Source organism: Callithrix jacchus, chromosome 17, assembly GCF_049354715.1.
Source record: "Callithrix jacchus isolate 240 chromosome 17, calJac240_pri, whole genome shotgun sequence".
NCBI classification, from domain to species: domain Eukaryota; kingdom Metazoa; phylum Chordata; class Mammalia; order Primates; family Cebidae; genus Callithrix; species Callithrix jacchus.
The window spans coordinates 44,379,608-44,399,525 of record NC_133518.1 but is presented as its reverse complement, the minus strand read 5'-3'; the positions used below and the strand labels follow the sequence as shown (position 1 = coordinate 44,399,525).

The following is a 19,918-nucleotide window of genomic DNA, read 5'->3' as shown; positions in this document are numbered from 1 at the left end:
GCTACCCACTCACCCACCGACTTACACACTCTCCTGCCTTCCATTTATGCAGAGGCCCTTACTTGGCAGCCAGGTGAGGAGACAAAATCCCCACCTTTTTACTAATAGAATGCAGGAGGGACATTCTATTAGTCAAGCCACTATAGGACAAGCCAATGCATATGAGTTTGTAGAGGGTGTATGTGATCATAGACAAATTCATTAGAGGAGGTCAACCAGAGTCTGTTGACTACTATTAACTGTTGATCAAAGGCAGCCTTTTTGGGGGTAGGAAAAAGGAGAAGGGAGTTTAGGAGAAAAACTTAAAGCTGTCATAAGAGGCGTTATGCCTACTGGATTCCATAGCAACAAAGGCCCCCTCCCTCATTGGGCTAATGGGGACAAGTTCACCCAAATTTGATTTCTACCCAACTTCTCAGAAACACAACTATTTATGGAATGCACCTGGGATATGCCTGAAGGCTTATGTATTGTTGTTTCTGAACTTGACAGAAAAATTGGCTTTGATTTTGTTGAAGGTTTTCTGTTTTATTAATGTTGGATTTTCCTTCCAGATAGGAAAGCAGCTCAGTGATGTGTAAAACTTTCATTTTCATCTCTCTTTTTTTCCTCAGAATTTCATTCCATTTGATCACCTGCTGCTTCCTATCTGAGACTTCCCAGAGATGGATGGCAGTGCCTAGAAACTATTTTTTTTTTCTCTGCTTATCTTGTTTGCTTAAACTCTGGCCTGGAGGGGCCTACCTTTCCCCTTGTGGAAGCCCAGGATTTTCACCTGATTTTTAGCCACCATCACACAGCAAACACCTTCTGTTTATCTTTCCAGATTGCAGCATTTAAGCAGGTATGGGGAGGTAGAAAAGAACATGTATTCTTGGGAAAAGCTTGCTGGAAGAAGTGGTTATATTTCAAAACCACATGGCTGTTTTTACATTCAAGTTTTGCCACTCATTAGCTGTAAGACCAAGGACAGGTCAATCCACCGCCTTAAGCCTTGGTTTCTGTACATGCAAAGGAAATAACAATGCTTGCCTTACAGGGTTGTGGTGGGGATTAAAACGCAATGAAACTAAAGCATTCAGCACCTACCATGAAGTAGGTGCTCAGTAAATGTTTCCTTTTTGCTTCTGTCTCCTTGAATAAAACAACAAAAAATTCAAGTGTGCTCCGGTTTAGCTCTAATCTTAGAAAGGCGGTAAGAGGTAGGAGAAAACATCTCATTTTCAGAGCCTACTTATTAACTAGGCTCCTAGTCCCAGTCTGGCACAATGATGTATAAAAGAAGAAAGGAGCAGATCCTTAGATCAAAGAAGAGTAGAGTCTGAGTGGGAATATAAGATGCATTTACATGACAGAGAACCTGAAACCTGAACCTGAAAATGCTGGATGCCCATCAGGCTGGCCCATCAAGAGTGGGGTACACAATGGCACTCGTAATTGATATCAAGAGGTCTGGGAGGAGGCTGGACTGGAGAGCACCAAGAATTTTGTGGTATTTGGAACCACAAAAGGATGGGAGAGGGGGCCTACCCTGGAGGGGGCATTTGGGGAAGAAAGATGGTTTGTTTGCTGGGGAGGCTGGGCCACATTGGAGAAGTCATGTCAGGGAGGCAGCAGAGTATGGAATGGACACTGGTGAGTGGCTAGAGGGATCCACTCACTTCAGTGGATGGCTGATTTAGGAAGTGACATGATATCATCCAATAATGTAGCCTCAGCACCTAGCACAGTGCCTGGTACACAGCAAATAGTTACTGGCTGGATAAATGAATGTTTGGGTGTCTAGTACTCAATCAAGTATCACCTATTCCAGGAAGCCTTCCCTATCCCTCCTGCCAATGCCCACTCTGCATTAGGTGACCTTCCCTCTGTGCCTACAGGGCTCCAGGTGTTGTAAATCTGTCATACCTCATTAGTCATATTTACATTCTCTTTTAATTGCATCTTCAAGAGCAAATGTATTCATTTTTCTTCTACGTTATACTTCCCTCTTTAACAACCCCAACAAAGCAGAGACAAGCTCAGAGCATATGAAGAGTACTTTGCTTTCTTAAAAGCAAAGCACTCTACTCTCAGGTGTCATAAACTACTCTGTCATAAACCATGCCCCACTGGGATGGCCTTGTCTATTTTTGGCTTGTCACCTCCATTTGACTTCAGCCTTTCTGCGGGCTGGACTGAACTCTGTATCCTCAGTCTAGTGGAGGAGCCTGGCTTATGGAATATATGGGTTAGATTAATGACCAAGACGAGCTGAAGAATAGGGAGCAGCTCCCGGATAGGAACTGAGAAAGAGTAGAGAGAAAGTTTGAAAAACTCAGAGGCCCTTCAGGGCTACAAATCACACTCTAATTACAGTGTAAGTATGGGCACCTACAGTTGTGGATCTAAACTCAATTAAGTTGACAGTAGGTCATATTTGGAGAAATGTAGGCTATTTAGTATCAAGATACTTGTGAAAAAAATAAACTATTTTATAGCATTGAACAATACTAGGTTCCTAGAATATGCCTTGAAAACCATTTACTTAAATGCTATCATTTTATGGACATTGAAAGCATGACACCAGTGCCCAAGATTACATGGCTTAAACTTAGAGGGTAGGGTGGGACCCAGAATCCTGACTTGTGAATCTTCCTTGCTAGAATTTCCTGGCTCATGCCAGAGCTTCCTCCTGCACAGGGATTTCTCAGGCCCTCCCTATCCTACAGCTTCAGTAGGGATTTCCCTGGGACATCCTGGCTGCTCTTCTCTGTACTAGGCATTTTTTCATGAAACAAGTGTCATTATGCCCATGCAGAAATGAAGAAACTGAGGCCACACACATGAAGGAAGCAAACCCATTCCACATCCAAAGCAATGCACATCCAATGCAATCCAATGACATGTATGATCCAAAACCACTTGGCTACAACCACTGGAGCTGAGACTGGAGCCCAGTGCCCATAACCCCTGCGTTAGTGCCACTCTACTGACACCAAGTTGAAAAGAATCTGTACACATGCAGAAAATACTTCTGGGCGCATTTGGCCAAATGTTTCATAGCTGGGCAGATCAAGCTGGGAAGAAATGGGTGCTTTTCATAACCATCTCTCTGAACTCCTTGGCCTTCCCTGACAGTAGCAAGGTTCTTTATTCTTAGATCCCTCTGGTCAATAAGGGATGACACTAAACTGAATTTCTCGGCATGGAAATGTGTACATTCCAGGGACTGACTTTCCAGGGACTGACATTCCAGGGACTGACTTTCCAGGGATTGACATTCCAGGGACTGACATTCCAGGGACTGACTTTCCAGGGACTGACAGACTTTCCTGCATAATATTTCTAGAAAAGTTAATCGCCTCATTAGTCATATTTACATTCTATTTTAATTGCATCCTCGAGAGCAAATGTATTCATTTTTCTTCTATGTTATAGTTCTCTCTTTAACAACCCTTTAGCAAAGCAGAGACAAGATCAGAGCACATGAAGAGTACTTTGCTTTCTTAAAATATGCCACCTCCCAAAAATGTAGGGCCCAATTATCACTGCAGCTGTAAGCTAATTATCAGGTACAAAATATGGATCGCAACTAATTATCAGGATCTGACCTTATTTCCAAGTCATAGATTCCTGTAAACTAGGTTAACGTTACTAGGGAAATAGAGATTTAAGTAGGAACTCAAAAACTGCAGTAACTCATGGAAATGAATGTTTATATTTTTAACAAATGGCTAAGGCAAGAGATAATTTTCTGAGGCTTACATATGGTGAAATTTTCCGAAGTTTACACTCTGCAAGGCCTTATTAGTGGAACATGGATGATAAAAAGTCCATTTCGTTAGTGACCTGGAACCTTCTATTTGGAAATAAAGATGACTGCTTTCATTAAAAAAAAAAAATTCAAAAACTGAACACTCAGGCATGCTGTCTACAGAGTTCCATGCTAGGTGAAGTGAAAGTTGTGAGATGACTAAGCCAGTATCCCCTCCCTCAAGGGGTCAAATCAGGTAGGTGGAAAGATGTGATCCTGAATGCCAGGCAGTAGAGCACTGAAATTCCTCGTAGGTAGGTGTGGGTGAAAGCCTCAAGGGAAAGCCCTCGTCTCCCCTTGTAACATTGGAACTGGGCTTTGATAGGTCACTAGGATCTCATTTGGATTTTATTAATGTTGGAGAAAGCATCATGGATGGAAGACATGTCATGAGATGTTGAGAGGCAGATGGACAGATGCATTCTAAAAGGAGCAGTAATAGAATTTGCATGCCTATAGCAGAGGTCTTCATGGTGAAAACTTGAGTTAGGTAAGTCTAGGAAGGGGATGATATCTTTGGGAAGAGCTCTCACATGTTTGTTTTCCTGGAAAGGAAAGGTCTATACACTTCGGTCAGCTATTCAAAAGTGCTCATCATTATCTCAAAAAGTTTAGACCTTCTATCCTGGTGAACAGTTTTTATAAACTAATCATTGGAAACAGAGGTAGATATGCAAACATGTGCTGGACTGACTCTGGGGGGCCTTAAAGGCCAGGGTGACATGTCTAGACACTATTTGGGACCCAATGACCAAAAAAAGGTTAGGTGGGGTCCGGGACAGAACGAAGATGAGAGGGGCTAGGTGGGAATTGGGCAGTGTCCTATGAGAGGCAGGAAAGCCAGAGGGAGGCTGCTACGTTTCCAGGAGGAGGGAGAGGGCCCTGATCAGCGGGGAGTGGAGACAGAGAAGACCCGTGAAGTCATTAAGGATAAAGTGAAAACGTTTGGCACCCGATTAGCAGAAGTTAGGCATGTAAAGACACAGGGCAGTAGGGTGTGATGTTGGGATATGGGCTCTGGCATCAGATTCCCCGGGTTCAAGCCTCAGTTCCACTGCCTCCTGCCTGTGCAATCTGGGGAAATGTACCTAACCTCCCCGTGCCTTAGTTTCCTTAGCTATCATACTACCTCTTGCCTCAAAGTTTTATGGGAAAGGATTAAGTGAGCAAATGCACGTAAACTATCTGGAACCACCCATTATAAGTGTCCTAAGAGTGTTAGCTCTGATTCCCAGATGGCTAACAGCTCTAGAGGGGCAGGGCGTTATGTTGTGTGCACTGCTGCCCCCCAGGACCTGGAACTGTGCTGGGGACACAAGTGACTCCATAAATATGTGTTCAATGTGGAATGGATGGCCCAGGGTGATGTGCCAGGGAATTAAGACACAGGTGTGTTCTTGATGGAGTTAAAAGTGCTCATGAGCAGGAGACCAAGGAGAGCCACATGAAGAGGGTTCTGGGGGACCACCAGACCCCACTCGTTCTTCCCCCAGGCCTTCCTGTCAAGCCCTCACTCAGCCATCGCCTTGCTCAGTCTTCTTGGTGGCTTCCTCTGAGGTTGACAGGATGGATATAATTATCCTTACTTTTTAGATGAGAGAGGGAGGTCAGGGCAGTGGAGAAGCTTACCCTACTAAGACTCTGACTTGGAAGCAGCTAAAAGGAGCCTGCTCCCTGGCACTGATGTTCCCTTCCCCATTCTAGGCTGAATCTGCAGCCTCTCTGCTTTCCAAAATTGCAGTAGGAGGTATTTGTCCATTAAGAAGAAATGTTCGGGGAAAGTATTTTAAACAAAAATTAAGGACTCCCAGTAATATAGAAAGACCTCATTCAAAACATGAATGATTTTGCTTAATGATGGAGTTAAGAATAACTTTCTAATACACCAATCTGGAGAGGAACTGGCATCATACCCTAGCCCTACCACTGATCAGCTCTGTGGCAATTGATGAATTACTTAATCACTCTAAGCCTCAGTTTCCTCATCTGTAAAATGATATAATAAATCTTCATGTGCTGTTAGGGGAATGAAATAACATGTTTGTAAAGAACTCAGTGAGGTTCCTGGCATATCAGAAGGGTTCATTAAAAATTTGCCATCGTTCCGTCTTGGATTATTACGCCTTGTTTGTTCTTATAGCCTGGCCCTGAGAGAATAATGTATGGACTGTTGTGAAAGCTGAAACAGCGGTTCTCCAGATGACAGGAGAATAAACTTGGCGGTGCGTGCTGGTGTGATATCAGTAAGGAAAGGAGGTTCACGGAGCAGGGGCTGCTGGTCAGGGGAGGAAGACTGCCTATGACTCTTCCCATGCTGCCTCACTCCCAACTTGACAGCTTGATGAGGAGCTGCTTTAATACAATCCTCAGAGTCCTCTTGCAAATGAACTCCACAAGGGCAAGGGTGGGCTTGACTTTTCCATGTAAGTGAAATATGTAAATTCCAGGAACTCTCTGATCCTCAGGGGCAGCCCTAGTTCTGATGCTTCCTGACTGTCTGTGTGTCCTGGCCCTCATCAATGGGAAGGCAGATGAATGACTCATCAGATCCCAGTGGATACCTGGCTCAGGGGAGGTGCTTCCCTTCTGACTGTTAGAGCCAGCCCTACGATGTCTGGACCAATCCCCAGTAGGGCTGCCTGATAGGGCATCTGTAGTCACAAGGCCTGTGGTTGACCTGATGAGTAACTGGTGTTAACCACAGTGGTAGCATCACAGGGACACTTTTGGGCTTACTGAGTTCAGGATCTGATTTCCATGGGTGTACTATTTTTTTATTCATTCATCATTTCCTAAGCATCTCTTAGGATCAGATCTTGTTCCAAGCCAAGCAAATCCAGAGAAGGATGAATTTCTGCCTTCAGTGAATTTGCAGCCTGGAGAGGGAGACAGAGGAATTAACCATCAAGACCAGACATAGGATCAGAGTGCTGGCAGAGGGAAGCCCTAAGCAGAGGGGCATAAGAGAAGATATTGCTTACTCAGCCTGGGGGCCAGAAAGCAAGCTTCCTTGAGGCTTTTCTGATTTCTACCAATCTGCAATACTTCTGTTTTCTCAATTCACAGAAAAATACTAATGTTGATCATTTTCTCAAAGTGAGCTTTTCTGAATCAACTTCTATTTTGCAACCAATGTGGTAGATAAATCCTCAGGGGGAATTAAAGGGCAGGCAGATAAATAGATGTGAATGGACACGTTTCCTTTATCTGGAGCATTAGTCAATTGCTAACACAGATCTATAAGTCCGTTCAGACCCCATACTCTATAACACTGTGTAAACGAGAAAAAAAAGCTAAATCAAACAGCCCAATACTGCAGTCTCAATTTGCCCACCCCTTTCCTACATTCCTGACTTTCTAGGAAGAGGATCTCTCCAGGTTGCCATGAGACCTCATGACTGTGGATTGCCCATAGGAAGCTGGCTCACACTTCACCCCAGTGGTCCTGCTTCTTTTCAGGTTTAGGACAGTTGCTCTCCTATAGCTGGAGGTGGAAGTCCCCTGCACCACTCTCCTCTGGGCTGAAGCCCCCTCCAAGAATATGATAGGAGTTACTTTCATATCATAACTCCTGCCGTGCTCTAAAACCAAAGATGACTTTGCCTCTCTGAGCAATTCCACCTACATTGTTGCAGCTTAGCCAGGGTAGGACACAGTTGCCTCCTGCACCAAGGCCATGGTCGGAAAGGATCACACTCTTTCTTGCCATAGTGCCTTTGCATGTGCTGTTTTCTCTGCTTGGAATTCTTTTTACTTCCACACTTCTTCAGGAGTTAGCTAATGGTCCATTCTTCTAGGTGCTACAGAAGCCTATGCTTGCTTCTCCTGATCACACAGCATTTAAAATGGCTGTTTTTGCAGAAGCTTCATCTTATAGACTGAAAGCTCCAGTCTCCCAGCAGTCTGCAAGCTGTAGGAGTTGCTAACCAATTATTATAGTTATTGTTAACATTAATAGTGGTAGTGGTGTAGCACTGTAGGACTCTGTAGAGAAGGAATTTCAGGTTAGAGCTCAGCATGAACAAAATGTATCAGGAATGCAGGGAAGGCCAGAAGAGTGGTGGGTGCATACTGTAGAGTCCCAGGTACTCAATTTGCAAACTACTGGTCATGATGATGTCAGTCCCCCCTGAATATGTGAACATCCTCCTCTGAGAAACACCTCTTTCTGGTTCCAAGTTTTTGATCTTAGCAAGTCTTCGGTAGCAGGAAAAAGAGCCATACTCCACATTGAGGGGTACCTACTCTACAGGCAGGCATGCCCACCCTCGTGAGATATATTATATTGAGGCATTCTATTATCTCCCTAAATTGCTCAAATACAATTATGAAGAACTTGCATGCGTGATGTGGGTTTTAAGTGCAAAGACAAATCAAGCCTCCCCACCCTTCTGTGTGGCTACTGAAGAATCATTTAATCTATTACCCAGTTCCATGTGAGCAGACTTTAGCAAAACAAATAGTAAATACTTGTAATTGGCTCCCTGGCTGAGCAGGCAGGGCTGCAGATTGCATGGACAGCCTTAAATTTTCCTTTTCCTTGCCCTGCCTGGCTGAGACGAAACCCTGCTCTCAGAGCTGCCATGACTCATCATGTGACTACTCTACCCTTCCGTTTCCCCACTTTTTGTGAGCTCATGATATTCTAGTAGGGTGGGAAAACTTGGGTTCTCGTCCCAACTCTGCTGTGTGACCTTGAGTGAACCACGTCTCCTCTCTGAGCTCATTTCCTTGTCTAAATCAAAGTTCTTAAACACCCTGGTTTTTACATAAGGGCCTTTGTAGTGTCTGGTGAAGCCCCTATGCACCTTATCTGAGAATAAAGATTCTTAATCAGTAGAATATAATACATTTGATTATAAAATAAGCTAATTTTATTGAAGTAGAGTTGTCAAAATATTAAAAAATTGTGATCTTGAGATACATATGTTTATTTCACACATTGACAAGATCTAGTAATGGGTTTAATATCAGACCTAATCCTGAAGTTGTGATTAATGTAAATGACATTTTGAGAAGTCTGGGGCAACTGTGTCACATAAACACCAGTGATTTCTGTTGGTCGCAATGTCCTAGGTCCACAGCTAGGACAGCTGTGGCCTGTTACATACATGCAGAATGAAGGGAATTCTATATTGCTGTGAGATTAGTGAGGATAAAGTGCTTCCCACCTAAATTTTAGGACCCCCCTCCCGAATTCTACCCAGGAGCCCTAGTAGTAAACCCTGGATATATGGTATCAGTGGGCTTTTTTCCAGCCTTGACACTTGAGGGTATCTGCTTCTGCAAGAGGTAGGCTGCCATCTCCCAGCTAAAAACGAAATGATAAAAGGGAAGGGGGATAAAGCTCCTGCCTTCTTCATCCCACATCCATGCTAACTGAGCACCTGCCACATGTAAAGCTTTCATATGCATTGCAGTCTCCAGGATTCACAGTCACACTGTGAGGCAGATAAAGTCACTGTCATCTTATGGAATACAAGAAGTGTATGTGGAAAGAGTGTGGAAAATAAATCTTTTAAAAGTTAAATATGTAAATGATAGTTTAAAAACCTGGCAGGACCCCACTGGTCCCTCATTAAACAACCCCTTCTCATGCCTCCTCTGAAATAGGAATGTCTAAATCCCTACTATACCCTCCTCTAGTAGCTCATCACCCTTTTGTAGTAAGGGCCATCTTGCACCATGAACCCTGGCCTGGAGGAGGTTCCTCCATCTTTCTGAGCCTCAGTTGCTTTATCTGTGAAGGGGACTAATACCTACTTCATAGAATTAAATAACTCAATTATGGAGTATCAAATCTAGAACATCAGGGCCATTGGACCATCTCTGAACAAGTCTAGCAGTGACCCCCCACTGGGTGCTGTTCTTGCACCTGGAGTGCTTGTGTTCAATCCCAGAGGTCCTTACCAGGGCCTGTGCTTCTGCTGCTCTGGATCTGATCTGAAAGATGGAGCAGTAACCATTGGCCACCTTATATCTGGCCAGTGAGTGAGTGTGAAAGGTAGCAGAGCACTCTGGAGAGCTGCCTCTCAGTCTGACTGAGGGCAGGCCTGCCCACTCCATTATAAGCATGGCTTCCAGCTGTTAAAAATACTTCTAAAACATCCAAATCATGTCCCTCCTCAGACTTAAGAAAAGCCACCAACAGGTAAGCAATCCCTTTTGCTGAAGAAGGATTGTAGGGAGCCTCTACTTATGCAAAAGGTTTTTTATCTCATTTTCCTTTTTCTGGTTTCACTGCTAATTATCACCAAAGTTTTAGGCTGGCTGCTTGATGTCATCATGCTTCAGATTCTTTATAAAAGAAGTATAGAATGTCTTTCCTGCCTATGGAGAATCATGTTTTAGCACTTATAATTAAAGTAAAAGCAAAATAAAACCCAATCAGATTGAAAGCAAAAAAGGATAGCTTTCTTAAAAAACTTTTGGGTACAAATAAAAATCAAAACCACAATTATCAGCTATTACTGGAACAACCAAAACTTACTGAAATTTATGGAGTGTAACCAAAGCTGTACTTAGAAGCAAATTCATAGCCTTAAATACCTTCTTAATGAGAAAGAATGAAAGCATCCAACACAAGAAGTTATAAAAGATACATCTGAGGAAATTAAGAAGCAGTAAGCCATAAGTATAAGCAGTAATGAATGTATTAGAAAAGAGTATAACATTAGAATTCATCAGTGAATCTAAAACATATTCTTTCAAGAAACCAATAAGCTAGACATTCTTTTCTTAGCTATAATTGAGAAAACAATAAAGCACAAATACAAAGATTAAAGATGAAAAAGGGAATATAACCATGGAAATGGAATAGATTGAGTCAAATTACAAGAAGATAATACATATAGTTTTCAGCTAAGATATTGGAAAATCTCTGAAATATGTGGCATTCTGAGAAAACATGAATTATTAGATTTGGCTCAAAAAGTTAACTTGGCTAACAGCCTTGGAAGCAGTTTAAAATGATGTTTAATGAATTATCCAAAAGAAGAGAAATGAGCTTCAGAGAAGAATCAAAGCAGACTTAGTATTTTACAGAAGCAGGAAAAGGAATGGGGCCAGACAATGAGCAGGGCAGATCAAAGGCACGGAGAAATCAGCATGAAGTCACATGGTCTTCACCTGAATTCACCTGCAAGGGCATGTGTGTGGGAGGTGAGGCCAAGTGAGCTGATGGTCTGGGATGACTGGGTTTGGAGACCAATCCAGTGTCCTGCCTTTGAGGTCCAGGCCCTGTGTTTTGGGCCCTGTGTTTCACCTTCACAGTCATCTAGGGAGATAGCCCCTTACCACTTACGCACCACTGAGTTTGACTGTCAATGGGAAAGGGTTTTAGAAGTTCTGAGCACTTATATGAATGCAATTTTAACAGTAAGGAGAAGAACTATCCTTATCTTGATCCTTTTATACAATAATGTTTCTATGAGAAAGGAATAGGTCCAAGCAGGAGAGGCTGGTGCATGTCAAGACACTTATTTTATAGTTCTGCCACCTTGGGTGGAGGATCTCTACTTAGGCTCCTGATATATTAAGCAAAAGCAGTAGGTTGCTGGTTTACATTCATCTTTGACCACTATGACCACCAGATCCCCTTCTAATTCATCAGCTACATTGCCCTTCACTCACAGATGCTTCAGAGTCAGAAAACTATGGCAAAGAGGCAGCTGTGCATCACTAATCTTGTTTTTCTCTTTTCTGTGCTCTCCCTGGACCAGTTGTCTGTGGCATTTCTGTCACTCACGTCTCCCTGTTAAGGAGTTTAGTAATTTATCATTGGTGTATTTTAATCAGAGCAAGAGATGACATAGTGAATTTCATCAATCTCAAAGAAGAGGTTTGATCCCTGACCCTTTCCCAACAACCAGTCTGTATGACTCCATGATGGATTATACAAGGTGATGTGGGATAACAAGGAAGAAGTCTTGTTCACTCAGAGGGGAATGTGGTGATAACATACAAGCTCTCGGGCCTCAGTGTCCTCCTCCCTAAACCGGGGACCCCATGAAGGCCATGCTGAAGATCATATGTGTGTAGAGCTTCAAGCAGAGTAGCACATGCTTGGGGCTGAACAGCTGTTGTTTCTTATCGTTCTCAATTTAAAAACAAAAATAACAGTTATTGCTATAATTCTCTGAAACTGCAAAATTCTTGTTCAGCTATTCAGCTCTGTGGATGGGGTGATTCACAGCTCTCATCTGTTTTCCACGGTTCCCAGCCAGGTACCTCTCCTGTGCTCTCTATGGTTCTATGCCGATATTGCCTCTCCAGCTCCAAGGAGGGAACCAACATACCGAGAACCTACTTTGCACAAAGGCTGTTACATAAATGCTCTTATTCAAACCTCCAGAAAGGCCATTCAAATAGGCATTATGCCCATTTTAGAGAGGAGAAGATGGAGTCTCAGAAACGTTAAACAATTTTACAGAGATTCCACATTCGAAGAGGTAATGTCAGGATGTAAATCTCTGTGTTGCTCAAGATTAAGTGCCTGGATCACAGATGCTGTCACCCCCTCTGATCACAAGGGCTCCCCTGTGAGTGGTCATTTTAGGAAGGGATGTTTCCTGGGAGAGTTGGGGCCGCTTCCATTGTTTTGATGCTGATATTTTTGCCTCATTGACTTTCAGTAATGGGATTCTTAAAACAGTCTTCTTTCCTCATCCTGCTGCCTTCCTAAAAAGGACTAAAAAAAAAGGTAATGTACATTAGGTTACCGTCTCTCTGGTTGACAGGAAAATGCTCCCTCTTGTCACAAGTGTTAGTAGAATCTTGGCACTGGTTGTATGAGAATTCTGTGGCTCTATTTCAGGCTCTGTGCAGGGCACTAGGGACACTGCTCTGTTCTTCTGGGACTCCCAAGCTGCAGGGGCGGGGGTGCAGGGGGGCAGTGGCAGACAGCTAAATCCAAATGGCTTTTGGAAGATAGTTTAAAAGATGGCAAAGAGGCTGCTCCTGGGCAGAGGCATACTTGGCTCAGTTTTGAAGGAGGCAGAGTTTTCCCTGGGCTTATGCAACTCTTTCTCTGGGGACACATCGCAGCCAGGTTGGAGATGATGTTGACATTTGATAGAAGGGTCCTGGAGCCACTGTTTCATAATCCCAGGTCTACCACTTATAAGCCCCAGAAATCTAGACAATTCATTTAATCTTCTTTGGGCCTTAGAATCTTTATCTATAAATAGACTCAATGTATGCTTTCAGAGTTTTTATAAGACCCAGAGAAGCTGATACCTGGAGGTTCCTGGCACGTGGTAGATTATCCTCCTACTCCAAATGGACTCAAACCCATGCCCTTGCCTTCTTCTTTCCATGCAGATGGACTTAAAAGAATCCCTGGGTACTTGGATTTGAGATGCATTCAGTAGTAAAGTGTTTTTTCTTTCCACTAAATAACAATATATATTTGTTGAATTGAAGCCTACCTTGTGACAAATTTGATTCCAGGGCAGGCATCAGCTGGAACATTGACTTTTAGAATCATCCTGACAGGATCACTGATTCCTGATGGAATATTCAGTTTCTGATGGAGTGGCCAGTATCTGAATATATGGCCAATTCCTGATGTGACGGTCAGTTGGCAGGATGCCAGTTCCTAATAAGAGGACAAATTTCTGCTTCACGAATGGCAAACTATCATCCATTAAACATCTACCATGGCCACAGTGGTGGAAATTTATGAATTGTATATTATTTAAAGCACTGCATGAGACAGGCATGTAAATGATACTGATTAAGAGCCCAGGTTCTAACATCGCACTATCTGGTTCAGATTTCAGTTTTGCCACTTTAATCATTTGACAACCACTTTGTGCTCTTCGATAATAATAGAATCTCTCTTATGGGGTTTTTGGGACGAATTTTTTTCCTGCAACATAGTAGATATTCAATAACATTTTGCTGCCCTTATTTTTGTCTACATTTTGCAGATAAGAAAACTAAGGCTTAGGAAATGTCAGTGAGAGAGTCGTCCTCTTCCAAGAGGAAAATTAAATTTAAGACTTGCCTGAGATCTATTTCTGTATTTCAACATTATCCTATCCTCATTCTCAATTCAGGCCAGCTCTTTGCAATGTGAGGACATAACCCTTCCACTCTGTATACAACAAGGCAATCCTCTCTCCTTTGATGGGTTTGGGCCAAGGTTAGTGGCTGCTACAGATTATGCTAAGTGCCCCCTCTAACATAGTTATGAGGGGCATCCTGGGTACAGCATGACACTAAGACACCAGATCAATGGCAGGGCCTGGATAGACCTCTCCTGTTGAGGTGCTGAGACCCCTGCAGAAAGCAGACCCCCACTAGTGGGAAGGGGGGTCTCCATGGGCTTCATGGGCAGAGATGGAGGCTGATTGATGTAAGTTGATTGTATAAGAAGCAAGCTATGACCCTTCCATGCCTGAATGACAAAAATGGATTTCAGCTCTTATGCTTTCTTTCCTTTAATCCCTACAGCCATGCTTGGGAGGTATTCATGTTGCCCTTTTACTAAGAGAAATTTGAGGTACATGTTGGCAAAGGCAAGATTAAACTTGATTTAGCTAGACCCTATGGTCTGTGTCCTTCCTCCATCCCATGCTGCTTCTCTCCATGAGGCTAGGACTACAGGGTTGATAGAGGGTTAGCCGGGGGCCCTGGCAGGAGATTAGGATGCAGTTAGGAATGCTGGCATTAGACAATCCATGATCGTAGTAAGCAGTTAGAACAAGGCTGCATGGGAAGGAGGTGAGAAGACACCTCAGCCTGAAAGTCAGGGAAAGTTGTTTGGGAGCAAAACTGATGGCCTCAGAGCTTCTGGAATGCTTTAGTCTTCAGGAAGCACTGCCTGCTACCTGGATGATAGTGGGAAAGTGCTCCATAAACCTGACCATCACACCTACTCTCAGATAGCCTGAGCAGGTCAGTGGCTCTCACTGTTGTTGGCCCTGCTGTCAGCATATTCCTGGTCACCTATATTTAGATTCCATTTAGATGCCGGATTCTATTTAGGTAACAAAGTCCTTGCCATTACCTATCTTAAGTCAGGAATCTCATATTTGGCGCAGAAGAATGGATGATGATCTTTAAATTCTGGTGAAAGATGTAGACTCTCTTCCTAGAAAAATATACTTTTTCACAAATGTGGTATACAATTTCAGAAAGTGTATAGCTCCCATAGGATTTCTCCCTTAACCTCATGGAGGTCTACAGAACTCATTATAAGCTTTGCATTAAACTAGTAGGTTGACTCCTGATGTCTGTGCATCTTGAACAAAAACCAATAGGAACAAACAGTTTCATATGCAATAATAAACAAATATAAAAACAGACACAATACGCTAAGCATAGTAAGAAACGTGCAGGAGCCGTAAGGAGAAAACTTCAGAATCTTACTGAGGAAGAAAATCAAAGCTATGACTCAGTAGAAAGAGTGTAGTTTTTGGATAGTCAGATTTGATACTTAAAAATGTTAATTTACCTGCTATTAACAATTAAATTGTAAGCAATCCCAAACAATAGCCCAAAATGGTTTGTTTTTTTTTGGCAGGGAGAGTTTCCAAAATGATACTATAGCTCATTCAGAAGATGGGTTCACGATCTGTGGGTTGCCCAAATCCAGCCCACTGCTGTTTTTATAAATAAAGTTTTATTAGAAAACAGGCACACATATTTGGTTATGTGTGGGTGGTCTATGGCTGTTTTCCAGCTACAAAGGCAGAGTTGAGTAATTACTACAGAGACTGAATGGGTCACAAAAGTCTAAATTATTTACTATCCATCCCATCCCTTTAAGAAAAAGTTTGCAGATCTCTGATCCAGAAAATTAAGCCCATGAGAATATCTGTGAAATGTAAAAAAAGAAGATTGACATGGCAAGACTAGCCTTATCGAATTTCAAATGTTTTATAAATATACACTACTTACCGACACAGGAGTAGACAAATAGTTCAATGCAAAAGAAGAGTGCAGAAATAGATACAAATATTGGGAGAATTTACATCTAGTATATGTTAACATGACATTTCAGATGAGCAGGGAAAGGTGGATTATTCAGTAATAAACTATGTTGATATTTGGAAAAAGGAAAAGAAATTGGAATACCTTCCTCAGGCTTTCTAGAAAAGAAATTCTAGATGGGTACAATATTTAATAATAATCAGTAAAATCATAAAAAGGCTACAAAAAGGGAAGATAAGTGTATTTTATTCTAAACAAATATTTAAACCTATTTAATAAATTTAGAGGAGCCAAAAGAGACATGAAAAACAAGACAAAGTCTTCCCCACATCAAAGGTAAAGAATGGTATGCAAAGATGACTAACAAATGAGAAAGTTATGAATTGGTCCAATAGAAAATCAGCAAAGAGCATCAATAGGTAGTCCATATCACACACAATAGAAAATGGAAAACATCAAACATGAAAAAATGCCTCGTCTTCTTTTGATTAAAGAAATGTCAGTTAAAACAACTATGATATAGCTATACCTGTCAGATTAGCAGGTATTCAAAACATGTCAAGGGTTATGTTGAAACAGACATTTTCCATGCATAGTTTGAAAGAATAATTGCATTCTTGTTGGAGGGTAATTTAACAGCATTTATGAGCATCAAAATTTCTCCTGCAGTTTGACCGAGCATTGCCATATTTAGAAATTTAATCTATAGGTATGCTCAAACATACAAAGATACTTGGAAAAAAGATTGATTGCACATTATTTAGATTTCTTAAAAAAAAAAAAAGAAAACAACCTAAATATCCATCAGTAAGGTTTCATTATGTCAATGTTGCTGAAACCTGAGTAATGAATCAATTCCATTTGAAAGAAAAAGGAATTTTCAGAAATCCTTATGTTGAATTTAATGATTTTTATTCTGTTGTTTAATATGAAAAACTATTAAACTAAGTATAAATTGATAGCCTTATAGTTCTTATATTTTATAAATCAAAACCAAATATATTAGTTATATGTAAATATATAAAAATAAAATTCAAATTAACGATATCAATTTTATCAGGTGTGTGTTGTCTTCTGTTTAAAGTGTTGATGCTGTGTTGACAGTGGGGTCGTGTAGACACAGATTCAATTTACATGTAACATTTATGCTTTTAGTCTAATAATACTAATGAAGAGAATGTCTGTTTACAGGAATAAGCTTCAAAATTGATTACTACATTGAGACTTTCCTTGTTATTCAAGATATTCAGATCTGTGATTAATCAAAATCTCCAAAGTCAGTTTTAATGAGCAGTCACTGATAATTCCATGAAGCTACTCAGTTTATTTGAAGATAAGGGTAGTATTGTGGCTTATTGAAATGTGTGTTAAATAGTATTTAATCTAATTATCCCCAGAATTGAGAACAGAATCATTTTTCCTGGAGTACTTACTGCCATCCTTACTGCTAATGAACAGAGGGCGAGTTACCAAGGCACAGACTGCTGTGGAGGATGTTTGAGTTCTGCTTCTTGCTTATTCTGCCCGGAGGACTCAATTTATCTCCTCACTTTTCTCTTTTCAAATTACTCTGAAACCTTTATCTCCGCAAATGGCCATGATGTCGTTTGATCTTAATTTGCAGTGGCTCTCCTGGTAAACACAAACACGAATGTTGGCACTGGAACTTTGGGCTGTTCTTCGTAAAAAATGGCCACCCAGATGATCCAAAACATTGCTTTCCGTCATTTGCTTATGAGATATTATCAAAGTGAGCATGCAGAATTCACAAGTCTGGATTCCTGACTACAAGATGACTCTGTAATGAGGTGAAATTGTAAAGGTATAGGGGAGTGGGAAGAAAGAAGGAGGGAGGGGAATCATCGCAACTTGAAAAACACAGTGACATTAACCCCCCAGGATGTATTTCCTGGTTTGGTTGTGTGGATACCCACTGAAAATATGCCAGAGCTTTGGAATCAAGACAATGTAGGTTTGAATCTGGGTTCAGCTACTGCCTCACCAGCTGACTGATTTGGGACTTACAGAATGGTGAGAGCCAAAGCTGGCACTGTGAACAACTGGGCTCTTGGCACAGGCCATGCATATCCTTCTGCCAGGCTCAGTTGACCACCTGTTCTTTATTCATGGTGTCATGTAGATATCCATCCCTGCAAAGCCTCTACCAATGGACCAAGGATGTTCTGGGTTTCCCAGTGTGTTGGTGAGGGTGGGGCAGGTACACCAGAGCTCTCCTTAAAGCACTGGCCACTTAGCTCTGGGTGTGAAATAGATGTTGCTGGAGAGCATTTAAAAACTTTACATCAGGGCTGGGCGCGGTGGCTTAAGCCTGTAATCCCAGCACTTTGGGAAGCCGAGGCGGGTGGATCACGAGGTCAGGAGATCGAGACCATCCTGGTCAACATGGTGAAACCCGATCTCTACTAAAAATACAAAAAATTAGCTGGGCATGGTGGCGCGTGCCTGTAATCCCAGCTACTCGGGAGGCTGAGGCAGGAGAATTGCCTGAACCCAGGAAGCGGAGGTTGCGGTGAGCCGAGATCGCACCATTGCACTCCAGCCTGGGTAACAAGAGAGAAACTCCGTCTCAAAAAAAAAAAAAAAAACACTTTACATCAGATGTTTTCATGCACTTCCCTGCCGAGAAGTATAAAGGGTGCTTGGTTTAACTGTGGTTATTTACAACCAAAAGAAAGTGGCTGGCAGTTCTTGAGAAGCCAGGGGTTTTATTTCTTGCTCCTGTTTTCCATTTCTGTGATTTATGGTCCTGTGAACTTGCCTGAAAAGCTGTGAACTCAGTCCATTCTTCCCTGCCCCTATGAAAAGCAGAGTCGGCTCTCTGGTGGTCAAGGAAGGCCAGGAGAGAATGATGCCCTGTGCTTCAGAAGGCCAGGACATGGTGCTGCTGCCTGGTGATGGTCAGCCCTGCTACCCTCCTCCACTTCGGGCTTCTGTGCACACCAGCACCATAGCTCTGGGCATGAAAGCTTAGATCAAAGCTATAGCTTGCTATTGTGCTTTTTTCCCACCTGTCATTTGACCTCTGATTTTCCTTAGATTAAATGTTTATTTAAAAAAAAATCACCCATTTCTGCTCAGGGCTATTAACATCAACATTTGTCTTGATTCTTCAGCACTTAAGTATCTGAGAGAATTCCTCACCTTGCCTTCCCCAGCCCTCTCAACAGTGATGGACAGAAGGCCCAGTTTGGCATGTGCATTGGCCTGGGTGTTGACTGGAGATGCCCCTCCATTCTGGGCAGCATGTTGACAACCTGGGTAGGGGGAGTAGCTGTTCTTAGCACAAAGGAGGTGCTTAATAAATGACTGCTGAGCAGATGGAGAGATGAGGGATGCCCTATTGTCTGGGCCTATCCACAGAAGTGCAGTTCTGGCTCCTTGCCCAAATTGGTACATTACACTATGCTAATAGAGGTGTAAAAATTATAACAGTAATACTCAAGGCAGCTGAGTGCCAACTCTCTAAGTGTTCATGACAACCTTTAAGGGACAGATGCTATCATTACTCTCATTTTACAGATGAGAAAACAGAGGCACGGAGATTTCTACAATGTCACAAAGCTGGTAGTTGCAGAGATGGGATGCACATTCAGTTCCATTTGACTCCCGAGCCTGAGTTGAGAACAGTATGAGATGCAGTCTTCTTTCAGAACACCTGGGTTCCCTCAATCATGAAAGGTTCTCCTGGTAGGATCCAGCAGAAACCTACCCCCACTGCAGTGCCTTGCCTGGCTTCCCCAGTCAGGGGCTTGTTCTCCATGGAACCTCTGGCCCAGAGTTCTTATTTTCCGCAAGTTCCTTCCAGGGATTTTTTCATGGACAGTTTGTCTCTCCCCTACATTTTCAGGATCCTGAAGTAGGGACCAAGGCTTTACCTCTGGAAGCACCAATCGTGCCCAGCTAAATGCCCTCACTAGTCAGCCCTGATACTAGTTATTTGCTCCTCTCTTTTTTATGAGCCTCACCAGAAGTATATCAATTTTATCAGCTTGTTCAAGGAACCTGCTATTGGCTATCTCAGCCCTCTCTAAATTCCATTTATTATTTTATTAGTAGCTGCTTTAATATTTATTTTCTTTCTTTTACTTTCTTTGGGTTCCTCTTCTCTCTTTCTAGTTGAGGTGGAGGTTGGAGTGCAGTAATATCTGTCCTTCCTTCACT

At 42.3% G+C, this 19,918-nt stretch overlaps 1 protein-coding gene across 3 annotated transcripts in view; it reads left to right on the top strand.

Moving 5' to 3' along the window:
• CLSTN2 (calsyntenin 2) overlaps positions 1 to 19,918 on the top strand; it is a 669,035-nt gene that overhangs the window by 122,209 nt on the left and 526,908 nt on the right. For 2 of the 3 annotated variants that reach the window (XM_078354097.1, XM_078354096.1), the window contains exon 5: positions 1 to 19,918. This exon is cut by the window's left edge and continues 10,265 nt beyond it; it is cut by the window's right edge and continues 13,110 nt beyond it. The exons of the other annotated variant lie outside the window; for it this stretch is intronic. The gene's annotated coding sequence lies outside the window, so the exon portion shown is untranslated. 3 annotated transcript variants of the gene reach the window in all.